The sequence below is a fragment of the Aulonocara sp. 'chitande type north' Nkhata Bay genome, linkage group LG15, assembly GCF_057382095.1.
Source record: "Aulonocara sp. 'chitande type north' Nkhata Bay isolate Kocher_YH1m ecotype deep benthic linkage group LG15, A_spYH_male_GT1.1, whole genome shotgun sequence".
In the NCBI taxonomy this organism is placed as follows: Eukaryota; Metazoa; Chordata; class Actinopteri; order Cichliformes; family Cichlidae; genus Aulonocara; species Aulonocara sp. 'chitande type north' Nkhata Bay.
Window position 1 is genome coordinate 29,969,735 of NC_141358.1, and position 4,481 is coordinate 29,974,215.

At 53.5% G+C, this 4,481-nt stretch overlaps 1 pseudogene; it reads left to right on the forward strand.

The window, feature by feature from the left end:
• Positions 1 to 2,741: 2,741 nt before the first annotated feature.
• Positions 2,742 to 3,373, forward strand: LOC147313344 (18S ribosomal RNA; annotated as a pseudogene; the record flags this gene model as incomplete).
• Between the last annotated feature and the right edge of the window lie 1,108 nt (positions 3,374 to 4,481).

Below are 4,481 nucleotides of genomic sequence, written 5' to 3' on the forward strand. Positions count from 1 at the left end.
GCAAGGTGCGATGTAGGTCCCCGGGGCCTGCTGGAGGTCCAGGTCCATGCCCGATGTGAGTAGCAGCAGGGCCAGTGCGCCCAGGAGCACATCTTTTTCGACCGTAAAGGAGACAGGGGGCCGACTCACTGCCTCGGCTAAATGGAGAGGGAATTTCAGCAGGGCCAGGGCACAGGCATGAACCTTTTTCAGCTGCAAGGGAGGCAAGAGCAAGGTGCGATGTAGGTCCCCGGGGCCTGCTGGAGGTCCAGGTCCATGCCCGATGTGAGTAACAGCAGGGCCAGCGCGCCCAGGAGCACATCTTTTTTGACCGTAAAGGAGACAGGAGGCCGACTCACTGCCTCGGCTAAATGGAGAGGGAATTTCAGCAGGGCCAGGGCACAGGCATGGACCTTTTTCAGCTGCAAGGGAGGCAAGAGCAAGGTGCGATGTAGGTCCCCGGGGCCTGCTGGAGGTCCAGGTCCATGCCCGATGTGAGTAGCAGCAGGGCCAGTGCGCCCAGGAGCACATCTTTTTCGACCGTAAAGGAGACAGGAGGTCCCCGGGTCCTGTTGTCGTACCATAGGCACGAGTGGTGTGTGTGTGTGGCAAAGAGTTTCTGTGCAGTGTACCAGGGGCACGGAGAAAGGTTGTTGTACCATAGGCTCGAGAAAAGTTGTCGTACCATAGGCACGAGAAAAGTTGTCGTACCATAGGCACGAGGAGAGTTTGTGTGGCAAAGTGCTACTGAGCGGTGTACCAGGGGCACGGCAAAAAGTTGTTGTACCATAGGCACGAGAAAAGTTGTTGTACCATAGGCACGAGAAAAGCTGTCGTACCAGGGGCACGGAGAAAAGTTGTCGTACCATAGGCACGAGAAAAGCTGTCGTACCAGGGGCACGGAGGAAAGTTGTCGTAGCATAGGCACTAGAAAAGTTGTCGTACCATAGGCACGAGAAAAGTTGTCGTACCATAGGCACGAGGAGAGTTTGTGTGGCAAAGTGCTACTGAGCGGTGTACCAGGGGCACAGCAAAAAGTTGTACCATAGGCACGAGAAAAGTTGTTGTACCATAGGCACGAGAAAAGTTGTTGTACCATAGGCACGACAAAAGTTGTCGTACCATAGGCACGAGAAAAGTTATCGTACCATAGGCACGAGGAGAGTTTGTGTGGCAAAGTGCTACTGAGCGGTGTACCAGGGGCACGGCGAAAAGTTGTTGTACCATAGGCACGAGAAAAGTTGTTGTACCATAGGCACGAGAAAAATTGTTGTACCATAGGCACGAGAAAAGTTGTTGTACCATAGGCACGAGAAAAGTTGTCGTACCATAGGCACAAGCAGTGCGTGCGTGCGTGCGTGCGTGCGTGTGTGCGTGTGTGTGGCAGTTCTTCTGCGCAGTGTACCAGGGGCACATTTCAATGTGCTTTCTGGAGTATCAGGGGCATTTTGCCAGTGGTGTTCTGCTTTGTTAGTGGGAGGGGGCTTAAGTGTGGGTCCCCGGGGCCTGCTGGAGGTCCAGGTCCATGCTAGATATGTGGTACAGGGTAACTGCAGGAGGGGGGGGGGTAATGTGGGTCCACGGGGCCTGCTGGAGGTCCAGGTCCATGCTAGATATGTGGTACAGGGTAACTGCGGGGGGGGGGGGGGGGGGGGGTAATGTGGGTCCACGGGGCCTGCTGGAAGTCAAGGTCCATGCCAGACATGTGGTACAGGGTAACTGCGGGGGGGTAATGTGGGTCCACGGGGCCTGCTGGAGGTCCAGGTCCATGCTAGATATGTGGTACAGGGTAACTGCAGGAGGGGGGGGGGGGGGTAATGTGGGTCCCCGGGGCCTGCTGGAAGTCAAGGTCCATGCTAGACATGTGGTACAGGGTAACTGCAGGGGGAAGGGGGGGGGTGCAATGTGGGTCCCCGGGGCCTGCTGGAGGTCAAGGTCCGTGCTAGATATGTGGTACAGGGTAACTGCGGGGGGGGGGGGGGGGGGGGGATCTAATGGGGGACTAGATCAGGGGAGGATGTAATGGCCAGTTCGACAGCAGCATCTTTTTCGGCCGTAAGGGAGAGAGGAGGCCGACTCACCACCTCGGCCAGGCCCTTTTTTTCTCCCCTCTCCAGTTGAGCAATCTAAGGGTAATGAGTAGCAAAGGTGCCCTCCGTCATTTATGGGAGACGGGTGTCTGAAGATGCGCAAGTCAGCAGACACCCTCGGCAATGCTCGGACGGCACTGGGACGGCGCGAGAGAGCGAGTTGCTGCCACAGCAGCCTCCTCTTCCGGCCCACCTGCCTGCCAGCCTTCCCTCCCACCCCGATCGACTGGCAAACGTGGCCTGCCATCAGAGGGCTGCCGCCGGGCCCGGCGCCTTCGGGCGGTCAGCTCCTCCAGCCCGCAGGCTCGCCTCTAGCGCCGGCCGGGGGTTACAGCGCGAAGGTCGGAGGGGGTGGTGGTTCTTGGACCCCGCCCTGTCCTCCCCGCGCTTCCCCCCGCCAGTCGCGATCGCTCGGTAGCGAGACCGAGACGCCCGGTCCGTCCCGGTGGTCATACCACGGCGGGCCTCGTCGCAGAGTGGGTAGGCAAACCCAGAGTTTGCCCACCCCGCGAGGGCGACGGGGCCCCGTCCGGCAAACATGGTTTCTCGAACCCTCGCCCCGGTCCACACCTGCGTCCGGAAAGCCTCGCCCTGGTCGACAGGGCTCAGTAGCCCCGAGCGAGCGAGCGCGCGCATGCGCGCCGCTGCTGCCGCTGCTGCCGCCTGAGGGGCTACCTGGTTGATCCTGCCAGTAGCATATGCTTGTCTCAAAGATTAAGCCATGCAGGTCTAAGTACATGTGGCCGGTACAGTGAAACTGCGAATGGCTCATTAAATCAGTTATGGTTCCTTTGATCGCTCATCCGTTACTTGGATAACTGTGGTAATTCTAGAGCTAATACATGCAAACGAGCGCTGACCCTCCGGGTATGCGTGCATTTATCAGACCCAAAACCCATGCCGCTTTGGTGACTCTAGATAACCTCTAGCCGATCGCTGGCCCTCCGTGGCGGCGACGTCTCATTCGAATGTCTGCCCTATCAACTTTCGATGGTACTTTATGTGCCTACCATGGTGACCACGGGTAACGGGGAATCAGGGTTCGATTCCGGAGAGGGAGCCTGAGAAACGGCTACCACATCCAAGGAAGGCAGCAGGCGCGCAAATTACCCACTCCCGACTCGGGGAGGTAGTGACGAAAAATAACAATACAGGACTCTTTCGAGGCCCTGTAATTGGAATGAGTACACTTTAAATCCTTTAACGAGGATCCATTGGAGGGCAAGTCTGGTGCCAGCAGCAGCGGTAATTCCAGCTCCAATAGTGTATCTTAAACAGAAAGCAGTCCTTTATTTGGATGATTGCAGGGGTTAAACAAGGAACCCTAAGCAAACTAAAAAACACTAAGAAACAAATACTACGAAGTTCTATGACTATGGTGGGGATAACAGACGACCCGACAATGACATTCAGAAAACAGAGGACTTAAATACACACATGAGGTGATCAGGGGAAGTGGAGACACATGAGGAAACAGCTGACTAGGATAAACATACTGATGCACAGGCAAGAGTAAAACTAACCACATGAACACAGAACACAAGACCCTTTTCAAAATAAAACAGGAAACATGCAGACTTAGACACGACAACACAACTTAACAGGCCTAACACGCATGACAGACTAGACAAGGAACCAAACATAACCACACAGACATGACACATGAACCAGGGAAACTTAGTACAGGGGAGATGACATAACTAAGAAACAGGACTACACAGTAATCTAGAAATTAACTAGGTGCACTAAGCTAAGGCACAAAATAAATACAAAAGATACATAAACTCAAACACTGGGTCGCTTGACCCAGGACCATGACACCATTGTAACCATATCACGGGAAACCCAACGATGTTCACATGAACATGCTTTTCAGCATCTCTTTATTGACCACTTTTCACAAATGGTTGCTGTACACATATAGCTTTCCAGCTCACAGCCCAACACATACCAACACAACAGCAGACAGAGCACAGACTATAAGCTGACAAGGCGTGATTGCGGATGCCACTCAGGTGCGTCCGCCTCCCCTGCACCAGCACCGCAGACCACGCCCTGCCACACAGATTAACCGGGTAAAATAAATATTTATGCAGATATTTTGCAAATATTTTTTTTCATTGTTTAATGACATCGTTTTAACCCACTCCTGTGTAAGCACACAGGAGTGGGTTCAGGGAGGAGCTGGACATGAGTGCGCATAATCATAACACCCAGGAACTTCAGTTAACTGTGACTTTAGTTTTAAAGAGCTAACAGTTTCACAACAAAAATAACAATCAGAGCCCTTTACAAAATTGAATGAAAATGAAACACATTGTCCTTAATCATTTGAATTGTCCCTTTGAAGGTATTTTGTTAGGTTGCAACCTTATATTTTAGTTTGTTCCTCAGAGTTTTATAGAGTTGAGG